The sequence below is a fragment of the Bos taurus genome, chromosome 9 (assembly GCF_002263795.3).
Source record: "Bos taurus isolate L1 Dominette 01449 registration number 42190680 breed Hereford chromosome 9, ARS-UCD2.0, whole genome shotgun sequence".
Classification (NCBI taxonomy): domain Eukaryota; kingdom Metazoa; phylum Chordata; class Mammalia; order Artiodactyla; family Bovidae; genus Bos; species Bos taurus.
The window spans coordinates 22,962,391-22,982,703 of NC_037336.1; the positions used below are offsets into that span (position 1 = coordinate 22,962,391).

General features: G+C 39.8%; 1 protein-coding gene across 4 annotated transcripts in view; it reads left to right on the forward strand.

Annotated features, from left to right (window-relative positions):
• Positions 1-1,431: 1,431 nt before the first annotated feature.
• The window catches only part of DOP1A (DOP1 leucine zipper like protein A), a 125,107-nt gene continuing 106,225 nt past the window's right edge, over positions 1,432-20,313 (forward strand). For all 4 annotated transcript variants that reach the window (XM_059890074.1, XM_059890075.1, XM_005210704.5 and 1 more), the window contains exon 1: positions 1,432-1,532. The gene's annotated coding sequence lies outside the window, so the exon portion shown is untranslated. The remainder of the gene's footprint in view (positions 1,533-20,313) is intronic.

Consider the following 20,313-nt stretch of genomic DNA (forward strand, 5'->3'; position numbering starts at 1 on the left):
CAGCCTATTTGTGGCCTATTAAATATGCACTGGGGATCTCCCTGGTGATCCAGGGATATTAAGACTATGCTTCCACTGCAGTGAGCATGGGTTCAATCCCTGGTCAGGGAACTAAGATCCCAAGTGCTAACTAGTATAGCCAAAAAAAAAAAAAGCATCATACATCTACTTCAACCATTAAAGTAAAAAATGCATTAAAAAATCGAGGATTTGTGGTTCAGATATTCCAAAGGGAGCCACGTGGCCACCATGGTCATGGTTTCAGACATGTGCTTGTATTACTGAGAAAGTTTCTGAACTGTATCACATCCAAGGACACCAATGAGCCTTGCTGCCAGCAGCTGCCAGTTGCAACTTTATAGTCTCAAGCTCTCCTCTTGTACTATGTAACCATTTCAGACCTCAGTCAACCCTTACATGACAAGCACCCTTCTTTGTCAGCTCCAATCCTAATTATTGACAAATATCTTATGATTTGGGGACCTTCTGCCTTTATAACCCACCCCCATTTTGTAGTCCAGTGGAAAAATTCAAGTGCTTCTTGAATCTATCTCTCCGAGGTTATGGTCATCAATTTGGCTTAAACAAAACTCTTTTCTCTTCCTTACATATATATGCTATATTAATTTATTATTTTTCTCCATTGTTTTGGCTCCTCCTATCTTCCACCTTTAATGTTCAAGGCTATTAAGTGCTTAAGTACTAACATATATTGAAATATGTAACATTCTTTCTTTTTCTTTTCTTTTTTTTTTTTTTTTTTGTGCACTGGGCCTCTTGCAGGATCTTAGTTCCCAGACCAGGGCTTGAACTTGGATCACGGCAGCAAAAGTGCAGAATTCTAGGCACTGTACCAGCTGGGAATTTCCTATGTAACATTCTTAATGCAGCATTCTCTTCACAATTTATGTTTGATTATTTTTAAGAATTGTTATATTTGATATATAGTCACATTTGCAAAAGAAACCATATTTGACCCTACATTTTAGGCACCAGGGTGCAATTCTCCTTGTAACTACGTGATTCTCGAGTTCTGCAATCAGAATAGCTCCTAATGTGATAGCAACTATTTGTTTTCTAACTTCCCAAGTCTTTTAATCTCTCTAGGTTTGGAGTTCCTCACATTAAATATTGAGGAATCAGTTAAACAATTTAAATAAACACTTAAATCGTTGCTTGAAGAATATTTAAAAGTTATTTTCAACTCCTAGCATCCCTTCCATCTCTTCATCCATCCTGATGAGGCTGACACCGGCGAATGGAAAACACCGGCTACAGGTCTACTCGGTTCATTGGTGACGATGGGCCGCTTCCGCGATAGTCCGCTTGAGGGCGCTGCGGCGACAACGAGCGCCGGGAGGCGAGGAACGGACCGGGGGCGGGGATGGAGGGCCACGGACGTCGACGCCGGCGTGGGCGCGGGCGCGGTGCACACTGGGAGCTGTCACTAGGCCGTCCGGCTCCCGACCTCCGTGTCGCTGCCGCGGTTGCCAGGAGAGCGGCGCCGGCAGGAGCGGCCGAGCCCCCGGCAGGTAACAGCGTCCCCGCCCCGCCTCCCCCAGCGCGGCTGCGAGGCCGCGGCCTCCGGCTCGGAGCGGCCTCCCCGGCCCGGCTAGTTCCTGAGCCGCTGGGACGCCCGGTTGGTCCGCCCGCGGTAGCCTCGGGGGTGTTGCCGCCTGAACCCCGCCTGGAAGCCGCGAAACCCGCCGGCCGCCCGCCCCGTGGTTTCCATGAAGGCGGGACTGGCGGGCCGGGGCCGGGCGGCGGCGGCCGCGCGAGGGCGGCCCGGGGCCCCGGGGGCCAGAGGCGGAGCCGGGGCGTCGGGTGGCCGGGCCGAGCCTCCTGCGCAGGGGCGCGCGGTACGCGGGGTCGGGGCGGCGGTCGCACCTGTGTGAGCAGATCGCGCGGACTCACTTCTTTGTTGGAATCGAGGCATCATCATACTGTCTCTTGCATTTGGAGGGGTTCATGATTGAAGAGACGAGAATGCCCGCCCTGGTTAATTGTCCATGTAGAGGGTGGGGGGTGGGGGCTGGAAAGGAGTGTAGAAGTTTATTAGAGGAAGTCACATTAGTCATAAGGAAGTTGTTAACAGGCATCACCTTTGATTCTCAAGCCTTTTAAAGTTGCACCATAACAATAGTCACTTGTTAGTTTTCCTTCATTCTCGCCTACCCAGGGGAGGAAAGGGGAGTAACACACAACTACTCTTTTAAAGTCAAATACATTATGTTTTGGTTATTCCTACACTTACAGAGTTCTGTAGGGTTTGAGAAAGAAAGATGGGAAAAATCTGGAGACTAAAGCAGTCAAAACATTTTTAAAAATAAATACAAAAAAGATAGGAAACTTAAGTTTTTGCCTGACAAGTAAGCCCTGAACTGTAGAAGGACAAAGATCCCTTAGTTTTGATGGTATTGGCTGACTTGATGTAGACATTATTATGTCTTGTGTTTTACTGTGGATTACACGTCAGTTTTATGTGCTGACTCTTCACCTGATAAACAACGGCTATTTCCTTGCGCTGACAGAAGTTAGAACTAGAGTAAATTAAAACCAGTTGTAGTACCAATGCTTTCTTTTAAAATGATTACTTTCAGCTGCTCAGAACTAAATCATTCCCCAGAATTTAGTAGACAATAGCAGATCTCCGGGTGACCCTGATTATTAGGAGCCAGAGACTAGACTGTAAGAAGTAAAAATATCTAACTTAATATACAAACCTGGAAATGTAATAGCGTAACCAAAATGTAAATATAAAGTGAAAGTGAAGTCGCTCAGTGGTGTCCGACTCTTTGTGACCCCATGGACTTGTAGCCTATCAGGCTCCTCAGTCCATGGAATTTTCCAGGCAAGAGTACTGGAATGGGGTGCCATTTCCTTCTCCACGGATCTTCCCAACAGAGGGATCAAACCCGGGTCTCCCGCATTGCAGGCAGACAGAATTAAATGTTTGAGTATATGCAGTCAAAGAAGTCCTATTTAGTAGTTAAACTACGTGAAAGAACTCTGGTCTGGAAAGGAGAGATTTCATTCAAGACCTTTGTTCTGCTGACCGGGTGTTATCTATCTAGGCCTCAGTTTTGTCATCTAAGAGAATTTCATAGAATCAGAGTTTTCCAAACTATTTTCCCTGAACACTCTTCTGAATCCATTAATGCTCTTACTACCTCCAAACAGAGTTCTGTAGCAAATAATATGGGAGCAGGCATGTCCTGTGCTTAGCTGCTCAGTCGTGTCCAAATCTTTGCAACCCCTTGGACTGTAGCCTGCCAGGCTCCTCTGTCCTTAGGGATTCTCCAGGCAAGAATACTGGAGTGGGTTGCCATGCTCTCCTCCAGAGGATCTTCCCAATCCACGGATCAAACCTGGTTCTTCTGCATCGCAGGCAGATTCTTTACCTTATTCTTACCAGGCAAGCTCAGTATGGAAGAATATTGGTTTAGATCAGGCTTAACTTTTCATTTGCTTTTAACCACAAGACTTCTAGCCCTACTGTGCTAATACACACATAAACTTCCAGAGTGGAAGCTTCCAGGGAAAGGTTATCGAAGCATTTCTCAAACGTACATGGCCAGAGAGCGAATTTTGTCGTGGCCAACATGTTAACATCTCCTGGAGTATAATTACATAGAATACCCATTTGAAAATTACTGTAGTTGAGCAGACTCCCCTTTCATCTCTAAAATTTCCTACATTATATGCTTCTGTGGCCTTCAGCTTAAGCTTGCTAGAGCATGAAGATCAAATGCCAACTCGCTAGACCAAAAGGCTTCTATTTGCCTTAGTACTGTAACAAGGATTCACATGGGTTACTGTGAACTTTAATGCATTAATTTATGACAGAAGGGCATCTTCTTTTTTCTGGCCTCTTGATGCTTCTCTATAACTGTAATTACCTCATTTTGGAATTTGATTTTATGGTCAAGTTATTGATCTTATTAAGAGTAGCATTATAAAGTTTTGACAAGTAAAGACTTGTCACGGATTCTTAAAAACTGAAATGTGACAAAAACCACGTGAGATGTACTTGATAACTAAATAATTTTAAGAGCTAGATCTCTGGAAAAAGTTAAAGGTTACAATGTAAAGTCTAAGGCAGTTATTTCTAAATTGCGTAGGAACAAGATGTAAGTGTTGAATACAGTCTCCAACTCTTTTGCAAAATTCTGTCCGGTGTCAGTAGCACACAACTAGTGTGGCTGCTTCTGTCTATTCTTTGTTGGTTTGTTAGGGGTGAGTACTGTTAATATGTTAATGTGCTCTTTTGTTTGAGGGAATGAGGCACAGTGCATTTATTTTTAATAGGCAGGCCATAATTTTTGTAAGCTCTCTTTCTGAGAAGAAACTCTTAAGTAGAAGTAGTAGTCATTGTTCACTCGCTCGGTCAAGTCTGACTCTTTGTGACCCGAAGGACTGCATTGTAGCACAACAGGCTTCCCTGTCCTTCAGTATGTCCCAGACTTTGCTCAAACTCATGTTCATTGAGTCAGTGATGCCATCCAACCATCTCATCCTCTGTTGCCCCCTTCTTTTCCTGCCCTCAATCTTTCCCAGCATCAGGATCTTTTCCAGTGAATCAGCTCTTCGCATCAGGTGGCCAAAGTATTGGAACTTCAGCTTCAGCATCAGTCCTTCCAATGAATATTTAGGACTGATTTCCTTTACAATTGACTGGTTTAATCTCCTTGCAGTCCAAGGGACTCAAGAGTCTTCTCTAGCACCATAGTTTGAAAGCATCAGTTCTTCAGCATTCAGCCTTCTCTGGTCCAACTCTCACATCCATACATGACTACTGGAAAAACCATAGCTTTGACTAGGCAGGCCTTTTTTGGCAAAGTGATGTCTCCACTTTTTAATGCATTATCTAGATTTGTCATAGATATTCTTTCAAGGAGCAAGCATCTTTTAATTTCGTGGCTGCAGTCACTGTCCACAGTGATTTTAGAGACCAAGAAAATAAAGTCTGTCACTGTTTCCACTTTTCCCCCATCTGTTTGCCATGAAGTGATGGGACCAGATGCCTTAATCTTAGTATTTTGAATGTTGAGTTTTAAGCCAGCTTTTGCACTTTTCCTCTTTTACCTTCGTCAAGAGGCTTTTTATTTTTAGTTCCTTTTCACTTTCTGCCATTAGGATGGTGTCATCTGCTTATCTCAGGTTATTGATATTTCTCCCCACAATCTTGATCCAGCTTGTGATTCATCCAGCCCAGCATTTCACATGATGTACTCTGCATGTAAATTAAATAAGCAGGGTGACAAAATACAGCCTTGATGTACTCTTTCCCAATTTGGAACCAGTCTGTTGTTCCATATCCGGTTCTGACTGTTGCTTCTTGACCTGCATACAGATTTCTCAGGAGGTTGGTAAGGCGGTCTGGTATTCCTATCTCTTTAAGAATTTTCCACAGTTTGTTGTGATCCACACAGTCAAAAGCTTTAGTAGTCAGTGAAGCAGATGTTTTTGTGGAATTCTCTTGCTTTTTCTGTGATCCAGCAGATGTTGGCAATTTGATCTCTGGTTCTTCTGCCTTTTCTAAATCCAGCCTTTACATCTGCAAGTTCTCGGTTCACGTACTGTTGAAGTATGGACTGCTATTTTTGTGTACAGCTTTTATTGAAAATGTATTATATGCAAGTGAGTACTTTTGATCCCCTTCTCCAAATTGGGATTTCCCTTCTTGTATTGTGTTTACCTCCCCTTCCCCAAGATATCCAAGCCTGAAGCCTCAATGATTGTTCATTGCATAGGTCAAAGATACGGTATCACACTTACCAAGGAAAAATTTACATGTAATAATGTGCACTCGTTTTATGTGTACATTACATACACACTTGTGTAACCACCACCACAATCAAGATTTGGAACATGTTACCCACCACTCAGGCCTGTATTGTTATGTCTTTGTTCTCTTTGAATTTCTCCCTGTTTCTACATGTGTAAATCATAACTATTAAGTTCTAGCTCAAGCGCCACTTTGTGAATCTTTTTTGCCTTCTTTCTGGCTTTCAGATTTACATTTCTTTGAACATTTTTCCTATCCTTCATGATGGCAAAACCAATGGCATGCTCATGTAAGCACTTCTATTTGTTGACCAAATGGATAAGTGCAGTATTTCTCAAACTTGTTTAAATCATTCTTATATCATCTTCAAACTTTTCACCCATGTCTGCATACATCCTGTATTTGTTGTGTTGTTCAGTCGTTAAGTCTTTCTGACTCTTTGTGACCCCATGGATGGCAGCACACCAGGCTTCTTTGTCCTCCACTATCTCCTGGAGTTTGCTCAAATTCATGTCTGTTGAGTCATTGATGGCTACTAACCATCTCATCCTCTGCCACACCCTTCTCCTTTCACCTTCAGTCTTTCCCAGCATCAGGGTCTTTTCCAATGAGTCAGTTGTTCGCATCAAGAGGCCAGAGTATTGGAGCTTCAGCATCATTCCTTCTAGTGAATACTTTCTGTATACTTATTTCATATTTATCAGTGGAATTATTAACATGATTTTTAAAGGAAACTTGAAGTAACCACCATAAATAAAAAAACAGGTATCTGAGACATCCTAAAGTAGTCAGAGGAGCTGAAAAAGGAAGGAAGGGAGAATGACTTCCTCACCTGATTCAGTGTCACTTAAGTCACTTTTTTAAAAAAGTCTCCTCTTTTATGGAGTTTTACATGAAGAGGCAAGAAAATGAATTCCCTACTTTTGTTCTATAGAATACACTGTGTGTCTCAACTAGTTGAGGTTATTTACCGGCATAGATGTGTATGATGCACTCAGTGTCTAAATTGCCAGTATTTTGTGTTCATGAACAACGAATTCAGGTGAATAGACTTATTTAGTTTGGTACTACTGTTTTCCAAAAACTAATTTACCTGACTGGTGATACTAGGTTTATCAGAGCAATAACTTGGTGCTCAGTCAGGGGTCAGATTACTGTTAATCCAAAGTTCTGGGGTACAATGTCAATTTGAAAATAAGATAAGAGCACTTTGGATGAATATTTTTATTTCATAAAAGAGCCTTCACCCCAGCAGGAAGTTTCTTTTCTGTGTCTATACTATAAAATTAAGCAGTGTAATAGAAGCAGTGCAGATAAACTCATCATTTAAAAGTGACAGCTGATTATAGTCTGAAAAACTACAGAAGCACACCAGACTTGGTCCTTTGCATTATATACATAAACTCCATTATACATGTAAACTCCCTTGTACACTTACATTTCCAGCTGGTTTTGTTTGTGCTGTTATATTATGAAAGGTACTGTAAAATATCAGCTGCTGCTGCTAAGTCGCTTCAGTCGTGTTCGACTCTGTGCAACCCCAGAGACGGCAGCCCACCAGGCTCCCCCGTCCCTGGGATTCTCCAAGCAAGAATACTGGAGTGGGTTGCCATTTCCTTCTCCAATATCAGCTAAGCTACCTTAAACTCTTAAGATATGTGTTATTGCCATCAATCATATTTTTCAGATGGCTGGAGTTTTGGTTTTTTTTCGTTTTATTTATTCATTTTTTGGCTGCACTGCACAGCATGCAGCATCTTCGTTCCCCGCAGCGATCAAACCGTGCCCCTTGCAGTGGAAGTACAGAGTCCTAATCACTGAACCGCCAGGGAATTCCATGGAATTTTGTATGTTTTTATACCACAAATGCCACCCCAGTCTGCAGTTAGACTTTTTGCTTATATTCAGCATGATGATGAGCTATCACTTGACCCGGTGCCTTTTCATACATGCTTATCGTGTCTTACAATGTGTCTCAATTTTTTTGTATTTATTTCTATTTTTTTATTGAAGTAGTGTTGATGTACAATATTACATAAGTTACAGGTGCATGATGTAGTGAATCACAATTTTTAAAAGTTATTTTAAAATATTTAATATATTCTACATATTGTACAATAACTCCTTGTTGATTATGCCATACATACCAGCTTATACCTCTTAAATTTCCTGTCCCTGCCTGTATTGCCACTCTCCTCCTCCTCTCCCCACTGGTAACCATTAGTTCTCTGTTATCTGTGAGTTGACTTCTTTTTTGCTGTATTCATTAGTTTGTTGTGTTTTGTAGATTCCACATGTAAGTGCTATATAGTATTGTCTTTCTGTGACTTGTTTCACTTAGCCCAACACCCTCCAAATCCATCCATGTTGCTGCATATGGCAAAATTTCATTTTTTTTTATGGCTGAGGAATACTCCATTGTGTATATATATACCACATCTTCTTTAACCAGGGCTTTCCTAGTGACTCAAGTGGTGGAAAGTCTGTCTATAATGCAGGAGATATGGTTCAATTCCTAGACGGGAAAGATCCCTTAAAGAAGGTAATGGCTACTCACTTCAATATTCCTGCCTGGTGAATTCCATAGACAGAAGAATCTGTCAGGTTACAGTCCATGGGGTCACAAACAGTCAGACATGACTGAGCAAATAACACTTTTCTGCTTTAACCATTCACCTGTTGATGATACTTAGGTTGCTTCCGTATCTTGGCAATTGTAAATGCTGTTATGAACATTGGGGTACATGTATCTTTTTGAATTAGTGGGTTTGTTTCTTACGGATATATACTCAGGAGTGGCATTGCTGGGTCATATGGTAGTCCTATTTTTAGTTTCTTGAGAACCCTCCATTCTATTTTCCATAATGGCTGCACAAATTTACATTCTCACCAACAGTGAATAAGGGTTCCTTTTTATACATATCCTCACCAGTGTTTATTATTTGTGTTCTTTTTGATGAAAGTGATTTTTACAGGAGTGAAGTGATAATCTCATTGTGGTTTTCATCTTCATTTCCCTGATGATTAGCAGTGTTGAACATCTTTTCATGTGCCTGTCGACCATCTGCATTTCCTTTTTGGAAAAATGTCTATTCAGTTCTTCTGCCCATTTTTTAACTGTGTTGTTTTTTCTTGATGTCATAAGAGCTGTTTATATGTGTTGAATATTAACTCCTTATCAGGCATATCATTTACAAATAATTTCTCCCAGTCCATACTTTGTCTTCATTTTGTGGATGGTTTCCTTTGCTGTGCAAAAGCTTTTCAGTTTCATTAGGTCCCATTTGTTTATTTTTGCTTTTGCTTCTTTTGCTTTAGGAGACAGTTGCAAAAAAATATTTGTACAGTTTATGTCAAAGAATGTCCTGCCTAGGTTCTCCTCTAGGAGTTTTATGGTTTCTAGTCTTACATTTAGGTCTTTAACCCATTTTGAGTTTATTTTTATATATGGTGTTAAGAGAATGTTCTAATTTTTTTTCTTTTCCATACAGCTGTCCAGTTTCCCAAGCACCACTTCTTGAAAAGATTGTCTTTTCTCCATTGTATGTTATTGCTTCTTTTGTTATAGATTAATTGACTATAAATGCATAGGTATATTTCTGGGCTCTCATTTCTGTTCCATTGATCTATGTGTCTATTTTACCAGTAACATACTGTTTTGATGACTGTATCTTTGTAGTATAGTATAAAGTCAGGGAGCATGATTCCTCTAGCTCAGTTCTTTCCCAAGACTGTTTTGGTTATTCAAGGTCTTCTGTGTTTCCATACAAACTTTAAAATTATTGGCTTTAGTTCTGTAAAAAATGCCATTGGTATTGTGATAGGGATTGCATTGGCTCTATAGATTGCCTTGGGTAGTAAGGTCATTTAATGATGTTAACAGTGTGTCTCCTGACAGAGATTTTTTTTAATCTTAAAAAAGTTTTAAAGTTTCCTGACATATTTTTCTCCTGAGGAAAAAAATGAAACATAGTACTTTCTTTAAAGTTAAAATGTCTGTATTTTTGGAATAAAAATAAATATTTAAGTAACTTCCATATTGTAAACCACAGTTCCATAAGTTTTACCACCAGTTTTTAGTCAAGAGTTCGCCTGAATGAGGGGTTCTAGCAACATGATTTTTTTAAAATGGCAACTGGTATTTTACTGGAAATCTGTTTTCGAAACACTATTCTCCAAGCCTGCTGCTGCTGCTAAGTCGCTTCAGTCGTGTCTGACTGTGCAACCCCATAGACGGCAGCCCACCAGGCTCCACCGTCCCTGGGATTCTCCAGGCAAGAACACTGGAGTGGGTTGCCATTTCCTTCTCCAAGCCTACCTGATTCTATAATTTGAGGCTGCCTATTTTATGTGACCTAATAACTACTTTTTAAAATGTCCTAAGTTAATAGAGGTTGTGATTTTAAAAAGGAATTTATTAATTTGAGAATAAACTTTAGTTTTCTGTTGCTACATAACATTATCGCAAAATGTAGTGATTTAAAAGAACAGTATAAATCTCAGGAGGGATAAGGGAATGACTTGTCTCAGGTTCTGGCTTGAGAACCAGTCATTTAAAGGTTTGCAGTCATCTAAAGCTTTAATTGGCCTTCCAAAGTGGTTCAGCCACATACTGGGAAGCTCTTTTTGCTTGTTGAAGGGAAGCCTCAGTTCTTCCCCACGGTGGCCTCCCCACAGGGCTGCTTGAATGTCCTCTTGGCATAAAGGTCAGCCCGCCCCAGAATAAGTGATCCAAGAGACATCAAGGTAGAAGCCTCAGTGTCTTTTATGGCCTGATTTTTCACTTCTGCAGTGTTCTATTTATTGTTCATACAGGCCAGCAGTGGGAGGAGACTACACAAGAGCTTGAAGATCATTGGGGCCATGTTGGAAGCTGGCTACCACGTCTTGTAAAGCTAGTGTGTGAACGGGTTGCTCAGTGATAAGTGGTACATGCTTACTTTTAGATGGCTTGTGCTTTTAGAATGAACACTCAAAAATTAACTTAAAATGCTCCTTGAAGATGACTAAACAGATCAAGTACTTTATCAACAAAATTCTTAGTCTCCATGGTTCTTTGGTAATGATGGGATGACCCTGGATTCACATGTAACACTGCAGATACAGTCTGTTCGTTTTGATTTTCTTATTTCTTACGAAATGAAGGGGGGCGGGGTTTAAAAATGCCACATACTACATAGCTGCTCTTTGATGTTCCTCTGGGATGTTATTCATTCATGTACCTTTTAAAAAATTAAGCTTATTTAATGCCACAAAGAGGGAATGAATCATATGATTTTAAAAGTATTAAAAAAGTATACAGTGAAAAGTCTTCCTCTCCCTGGCCCCCATCCACCCAAGTTTCTGTGTGACCTCCAGGAAATAATCAGCTTTACTATTTTCTTATATGTTCTTTCAAAGCTATGTCAAATGTATCCAGATTATTTGAATATATATTTCCCTTTGGTGTGTGTGTGTGTGTGTGTGTGTGTGTAAATTGAAGCATTCTATAAAAATAGGTTTCCCTGGTGGCTCAAGCAGTAAAGATTCTGCCTATAATGTGTTTTTCTCTTCTGACCAAATCTTGGTAGTTTTTGAGTGATGACAGAATAGGACTGGAGTGCATTTCCTGTTAAGTATATTTGTAACAGGGTGCTTCCCAGGTGACTCGAGTGGTTTAGAACCTGCCTGCCAATTCAGGAGACATAAAAGACCCAGGTTTGATCCCTGGGTTGGGAAGATCCCCTGAAGAAGGAAATGGCAACCCACTCCAGTATTCTTGCCCGGAGAATCCCATTGACAGAGGAACCTAGCAGGCTATAGTCCATGGGGTCGCAAAGAGTCAGACATGACTGAGCAACCAAGCACATTCTGTAAACACCATCTATTCTGCACTTTGATTTTTTTACTTGATATATTTTGGGAACATTTTCTAAATCAATTACTCTTACTCTTTTTACCACTTGAGTATATTCTACTGTCATTCAGTTTTTAATATTTATTCATTATTTACTATAGGTCAAGCATTGCTCAGAGCTGGCAATGGAAAAGCTAAAATGATATGTAAAGACCATATTAAAGGGATTAACATCCCTGGGAGTCACAGTTTAATTACAGTGAAACAAAGTAAGTTCTATAATAGAGGAGATACAGTGTGTAGTTGGAGTCCACAAGAAGGAATTGCGTATTTGAATGTTGGAGAAATGTAACGGTCAGGGAAGACTTTCCGAAGAGGGTAAAATCTGAGGCCTGAAGAGTGAGCAGATACTAGCCAGGTTAAGTTGTGATTCAGTGTTTCAGGCAGAAGGAGTTTTTTTAAAAAGACTTTGTAACATATTACAAAGCTAGAGTAATCAAAACAGTGTGATACTGGCATAAAGAAGACTGGAAACCAGTGGAATAGAATAGAAAGCCTCGAAATAAACCTTGGTCAGATGATCTTGAGAGAAAAGTTGTTTAATTGCTATAGTTGCAGTTATGCAAGATGAAAAATTTTGGAGATAAATTGCACAGTTCAAATATTCTTAACAACACTGAACTGTACTCTTAAAAATTGTTAAAATGATAAATTTTATGCATTTTTACCACAATTGAAAAAATGACATTGAACTTTTTGAAGTGTAGCATAGGTGCATTTTTAAATACTATACTGTAATATAAGCCATGTTTCCAGATATCAACAAATGATGCTGATTAAAGAATGAGCCAGGTCAGAAGGGTTAGATCAGAAGGTATTATGGAATCATAGCATTTTGAATATAGTTAGATAGAAAAATTTTAGGTGATGAAAAGGTGCATACGACCTATCCAGAGAAGAAATACCATATTGTAAAACCACCAAGGTGGGAGGGAGCAAGTCTTGAACAGTTGACTAGTGTTAAAAAAAAAATATTCAATGATAATTGTTAAAATGGTAAGGCCAGCCTTATTCAGGGTCATCATCATAGATATAGGGACAACTGCAGTGAGATTTGGGGCTTCCCAAGTGGCACTAGTGATAAAGAACCTGCCTGGCAATGCCAGAGACATCATAGACAGGGGTCCTGTCCCTGGGTCGGGCAGATCCCCTGGAGGAGGAAATGGCAACCTGCTCCAGTGTTGTTGCCTGGGAAATCCCTTGGACAGGGGAGCCTGGCGGGCTACAGTCCATACCCTCACAAAGAGTCGGACACGACTGTAGTGACTTAGCACATAGGCAGTGGGATTTTACAGTGAAGGAGAGAAATTGGCTTCAGCTCTCAGCGTGGGCACGTGGGACTTTGTGGCTGAGAAGTAGCTGGAGGTCATAGAATGGAAAACCTCTTTTAAGAGAGGAGAAGGCAATGGCAACCCACTCCAGTACTCTTGCTTGGAAAATCCCATGGATGGAGGAGCCCGGTGGGCTGCAGTCCATGGGATCGCAAAGAGTCAGACACGACTGAGCGACTTCACTTTCACTTTTCACTTTCATGCATTGGAGAAGGAAATGGCAACCCACTCCAGTGTTCTTGCCTGAAGAGTCCCAGGGACGGCGGAGCCTGGTGGGCTGCCGTCTATGGGGTCACACAGAGTTGGACACAACTGAAGTGACTTAGCAGCTCTTAAGAGAAAACATGAGGGGTAAGAGGGGATTACTTTCAGTTTCACTATGTTGAATTTTTTTAGGATATCACTCCAATACAAGAACCCAAACACTGTTATTATTATTATTCTCTGAATGTCTTTTTTTTTTTTTTTTTTTACTTTACTACTGAAGTAAAACCGCAGCATTATCTTCCCAATCACACAAGCTAACAGGCTTCTTGCGGCAGACTGACTGGGATGACCAACAGTTGGTGTTGAGGATTTTGATCAATATTTAGGGTGATCAGTTATTGAGGATGAAAGAGATTCTGGTTAAACTGACATAGCAGTCAAAAACTACATTTTCCAAGAACAGGCACAGATGCCCCTAGGAGAAGCTTCCAAACCCTGACCAAAGTTTGATCAAGTAAAGAATCCTTGTCATTATGTTTTGCTTACCTAGAATAGAAGTATGAATTACCAAATTGAAAGAATGGGTCTAGTTTATGAAAAGACTTTAGTCATATGAGTAAGAGCTTGCATTTACTTTCAAAGTGATTGAATGTCACAATTGTGGCAGTGATAAGAGTACTTCCTGCATGCTGAGTGAGCACTGGACTGAAGTGCTTTTCATGGTTTATAAACTTATTTTTCTAAGCTTCCAGTAGGGAGTAATATACTGAAACCGTGTTTTGCTGGGTGATATAATTGGCTCTTAGAAAGCTGAAGGTGGTGAAAAATAGTTATTGTAATAGTCCAGGTGAAAACTATTCAGGAGCCATGCATGGTTAAAAGGTCATTCTGAAAGATACTGTCTACCACAGTCCCCTTCAGCTGAAGAAAAAAAAAAGCTGAATTTGTTGATAGATTTGAATGTAAGGATAGGGAATAAAGCCAAAGCTTGAGCGTGTGTGAATGGGAAGATGATGATGCCGTTTTACTTCAGTAGTAAAGTAAAAAAAAAAAAAGACGTTCAGAGAATAATAATAGCAGTGCTTGACAGGGTTCTTGTATTGGAGTGATACCCTAAAAAAATTCAACATAGTGAAACTGAAAGTAAGGAGAGTCTAGTAATAATAATAGAGGTTGATAATTTTATCAGTGCTTTGGAGGATACTTAGTTTTTGTAAGTGAAATGAAAGTGAAAGTTGCTCAGTCATGTTCGACTGTTTGCGACCCCATAGACTATATAGTCCAGAATACTGGAGTGGGTAGCCTTTCCCTTCTCCAGGGTATCTTCCCAATCCAGGGATCAAACCCAGCTCTTCCACATCACAGGCGGATTCTTTACCAGCTGAGCCACAAGGGGAATTTTTGTGAAGAGACTCTAAATAAAGATAAAGCAATATCTTATCTTGACTCTGGATTCTGTTTAGTGCTTCAGAATTTTCCAAAGTATTTAGAGTTAATTCTCTTGCAGAGTAGTAATACCTCAGCAAGCTTTTGTTCTTTCATATATGTTATTAATACTGTTCTTCTGTTTTTACCTCAACCTTAAAACGTAAAAGGGAATAAATATTGGAAGAGGTGTAGAGGCAAGGCAGATCTGCTGTAGGTAGTACCTCAGTTTTCTCTGTGAAGTATCTTGATATCCTTCAGATTAATTCTAGTCTCTTTCCTTTACTGATTGAGGGATTTAATACCTGCAAGGCTACTTACTATCTAGCACCATTCTTTCATAGCTTTGAGCAAACAGATGTGCACAGATACACGCATGTTTGTGTGTAACACAAGAGCTTTTTTGTAAATCCCTGTATGTAAAATTATAGTTGGCACCTTCGTGCCTGTGTAATATTTTGATCCTATCCTTTATATGCATCACTTCGGTTCAGTCACTCAGTCATGTCCGACTCTTTGCGACCCCATGAATCGCAGCACGCCAGGCCTCCCTGTCCATCACCAACTCCTGGAGTTCACCCAAACTCTTGTCCATCGAGTTGGTGATGCCATCCAGCCATCTCATCCTCTGTCGTCCCCTTCTCCTCCTGCCTCCAATCCCTCCCAGCATCAGAGTCTTTTCCAATGAGTCAGCTCTTCACATGAAATGGCCAAAGTATTGGAGTTTCAGCTTTAGCATCAGTCCTTCCAGTGAACACCCAGGACTGATCTCCTTTAGAATGGACTAGTTGGATCTCCTTGAAGTCCAGGCATATATTAAATTTGCATCTTAATGAGTGTGTGTTTTACTCTTCATGATTATACTTTTGGAACAGTTTCAATAAAATTCACAAAGGAAAATAAACCTTACTGCATAGGATTTTTTCCAGTTGGGAAAAAAAATGATATCTTTTTTTATGAGCTATAATATTTGTTTACAGATACTCATGTAAGTTTAAATACATTATAGAAAAATTTGTTTAGTGTGTACAGTTTAGTGTTTTTATGTTAATTTGTATGGAAACCAATCTAGTTTAAAGTTGAATTGTAAAGTTAATTACTGGCATATTGTTCACTAACTTTTAATGCTGAGAACATTCTTATTATTAATTAAAAAATTAAATTTTATTTGAAATAATCGATTAACTTTGATAGATTTAATTGTACTATAAAGATTATTGAAGTGTCCATCTTGTTTCACATCTTTCTTTTAAATCACTGTGAATAGCTACTCATTTTTATCATTATTGTTCTCATATATAAAAAAAGAAACAATGTTTTCTTGTGTGCATGCTAAGTTGCTTCAGCCTTGTCTGCCTCTTTGTGACCCTATGGACTATAGCCTGCCAGCCTCCTCTATCCATGAGATTCTCCAGACAAGAATACTGGAGTGGATTGCCATGCCCTCCACAAGGGGATCTTCCCGACTCAGGAATCAAACTTGCATCTCTTATGTTGTTTTCTGCCTTGGCAAGTGTATTATTCTGATATTTACTCTAGGCTGACTTACCCTTGCCACCTAAAAAATTACTGTTTCTTCCTCTCTCCCATACCCATCAATAGAGAAATCCAGCAGATTTTAATATTAGCAAATGCTAAATGTTAAAAGGGTATATTTTTTAAAAAGCAAACAGTAAGTTCCCAAAGCAAAATTTGGTTGTTTGAGATTCTGAGTTTTGAATTATCAACACAACCATTTCTTTTTTGTAGATATGTTTAGTACAAATATATGACTAAACTAGAATAGGATAGATAATTGGATTGTCAGTGATGCCCACAGGTTTCAAGGAAATGTGAGAATTTCTCTGAAATACTTATTTTCTAGCATTTTGAACTAGCATTTTGTTCCCTTACTTAAAAGCCCTTAAACTGTTAATTCCTTAACAGCCCTTAAAGGACTTACATCTCCCTTTCCCAAAAGAAAACCAAAATAAATGTCTTTACTGGGTCTTGTAAAGCATCCTTTCAGTGCTTTATTAATAGAATTTATAAAATAGAACATACCTCTGATTCAGCAGAATCCATCAGCCCTTAGTATCATTAACTTGGGGACAGCCACAGCTATACTGGTTTTGGACACAAAACTCAAACCTGTAGCACCTCTAAGATTTAATCCCAATTGAGAGTGTATTTTTACTTCTTTGAAATTGTTTTCTCAGGCAAGTAGATTGTACATACCGTGTATAGTTGTTGTATACACTGTATATATAGTACATATAGGTACATACATATACTGTATTATAGTTCCTCTTCCATTGTAGTCATTTAATGAATTAGAATCACTGTTTTATAGGTAACAACCAAGACAAAACCCTTTTATATCAGAATTTATAGTCATTTAGCCTTGTAGTTTAATCTAACCTAAACAATGTCATACTGTCCATGGGGTTCTCAAGGCAAGAATACTGAAGTGGTTTGCCATTCCCTTCTCCAATGGACCACATTCTGTCAGATCTCTCCACCATGACCTGCCCATCTTGGGTTGCCCCACAGGCATGGCTTAGTTTCATTGAAGTCAGTTTTCATTCCAATCCCAAAGAAAGGCAATGCCAAAGAATGCTCAAACTACCGCACAATTGCACTCATCTCACACGCTAGTAAAGTAATGCTCAAAATTCTCCAAGCCAGGCTTCAGCAATATGTGAACCGTGAACTTCCTGATGTTCAAGCCTTTAGAAAAGGCAGAGGAACCAGAGATCAAATTGCCAACATCCGCTGGATCATGGAAAAAGCAAGAGAGTTCCAGAAAAGCATCTATTTCTGCTTTATTGACTATGCCAAAGCCTTTGACTGTGTGGATCACAATAAACTGTGGGAAATTCTGAAAGAGACAGGAATACCAGACCACCTGACCTGCCTCCTGAGAAATTTGTATGCAGGTCAAGAAGCAACAGTTAGAACTGGACATGGAACAACAGACTGGTTCCAAATAGGAAAAGGAGTACGTCAAGGCTATATATTGTCACCTTGCTTATTTAACTTATATGCAGAGTACATCATGAGAAAAGCTGGGCTGGAAGAAACACAAGCTGGAATCAAGATTGCCGGGAGAAATATCAATAACCTCAAATACTCAGAAGTCACCACCCTTATGGCAGAAAGTGAAGAGGAACTCAAAAGCCTCTTGATGAAAGTGAAAGAGGAGAGTGAAAAAGTTGGCTTAAAGCTCAACATTCAGAAAACGAAGATCATGGCATCCGGTCCCACCACTTCATGGGAAATAGATGGGGAAACAGTGGAAACAGTGTCAGACTTTATTTTTCTGGGCTCCAAAATTACTGTAGATGGTGACTGCAGCCATGAAATTAAAAGACGCTTACTCCTTGGAAGGAAAGTTATGACCAACCTAGATAGCATATTCAAAAGTAGAGACATTACTTTGCCAACAAAGGTTCATCTAGTCAAGGCTATGGTTTTTCTTGTGATCATGTATGGATGTGAGAGTTGGACTGTGAAGAAGGCTGAGCGCCAAAGAATTGATGCTTTTGAACTGTGGTGTTGGAGAAGACTCTTGAGAGTCCCTTGGACTGCAAGGAGATCCAACCAGTCCATTCTGAAGGACATCAGCCCCGGGATTTCTTTGGAAGGAATGATGCTAAAGCTGAAACTCCAGTACTTTGGCCACCTCATGCGAAGAGTTGACTCATTGGAAAAGACTCTGATGCTGGGACGGATTAGGGGCAGGAGGAGAGGGGGACGACAGAGGATGAGATGGCTGGATGGCATCACTGACTCGATGGACATGAGTCTCAGTGAACTCCGGGAGTTGGTGATGGACAGGGAGGCGTGGAGTGCTGCAATTCATGGGGTCGAAAAGAGTCGGACACGACTGAGAGACTGAACTGAACTGAAACACTGTCAGGATCAAGCAGTGAGCTAGGTTAGAGTATTCAGAGTTGAGCTTTAGTCCCTGTGCTTAAGTCAAGATCTAGAAGGAATAACAGAGGTACTATTATTATATTACATTATTATAGTTTTTTTTTTTAAGAAATAACTGCAATAGGAAAAGAAAATATGTCTAAAAATGGGGGGAGTTAAAGAGTCAAGAAAGGCTGGATAGCCTGAACAGGCTTTTTAAAAAGAGAGGTTGGATATGCCAGGCAGAAGAATTAAGAGCTGTGATTACAAAGTAGTTCAGAGGAGAGGGAAATGGGAGGGGGGACATATGTATACCTAATGCCAGTTCTTGTTGATGTATGGCAGAAACCATACAGAAATTGGCAGAAATCACAATATTGTAAAATAATTATCCCGTAATTTAAAAAAAAATATAAAGTTTTTTAAATGGTTAAAAAGAAAATTTCAGAAAGATAGTGATTAAGGACCAGATCCAAGATTCAGCCTGCCAGAGTTCTTCCTGTTTGCTCCTTTTACTCTCTGTGGAACCTCAGACACCAGTGTTCATTTGTACATGGTTCCATGAACATACATGCCTCATGGATTGGCTGTGAAGATTACATGAGGTAATTCATGGAAAAGAGCTTAGTGAAGTGCCTGCCACAGATTAGCAGTAATTATCTGCTAAGTCAGTGTCCGTTGCTATTATTATCTTCAACTTGAATACTCTGTGGGTAGTGTTTATTTCCAGATGTGCTTCGGGGGCAGGATGGTTATCTGTAACTCAAGGATATATGTTTATTCATCACTGTTACAGCTGTGTACAGTGTGATGCTCACGACAGAATCCCAGCTGCTCATGAATGGATCATTTTAAGTTGTAATATGTGCTCACAGTTTTCTATTTTCTAAGTTACTTTTCTTCACACTGCTTATGTGTCACAAAAGTCACAGGATTTAAAGCTCCAAGGAACCTTAAGATACCACTTTTATAGAATTCAAAGATGTTTTTAACAGATGTATACTTTTGTATATGTCTATTAAAAAAAGCAAAATTAAATCAAATTTGCCGATTTTCACTTTGATGGGATGCTGGGATTTTTCATATCTTAAAGTTTTAATTTTTATAATTTTTACTGAAGGCAAAAGTAAAAATATAACTAAATATACACATAAAGTATGTGTGCGTGCTTAGTTGCTTCAGTTGTGTCCGACTCTTTGTGACCCTATGGATTTTAGCCCACCAAGCTCCTTGGTCCATGGGATTCTTCAGGCAAGAATACTGGAGTGGGTTGCCATGCCCTCCTCCAGAGGCACTTCCCAACCCAGGGATTGAACCTGAGTCTCTGTGTCTCCTGCGTTGGCAGGTGTTTTCTTTACCACTAGTTGGACAGGGAATCCTGGCGTGCTGCAGTCCATGGGGCCACAAAGAGTCAACATGACTGAACTGAACTGAGCACCATTTGGGAAGCCTGCATAAAGTATAGTAAGACTGTCAAAATTTTCTTCAATCAGAGATTGGTACCTAATTAATTTTTAAAGATTAGACCGGTAGGATTATCATAGTGGATTTCCTTTCACAAGGGCTAGAATGGCATCTTCCACATTAAGTAGTTATGCCTAATAAAAATGCTTAAACTGAACTAATTTTTAAAATATAATGGGATATAGCATGTTTTTTTATAAGTATTCTTAGAGGAGTCTTAAGTCTTTTTAAAGCATGTAATAGTCGTTATGAATATAGTCTGTTTGAAGGGTGCATGTTGGTTACACTGGTTAAATAAATAGAAC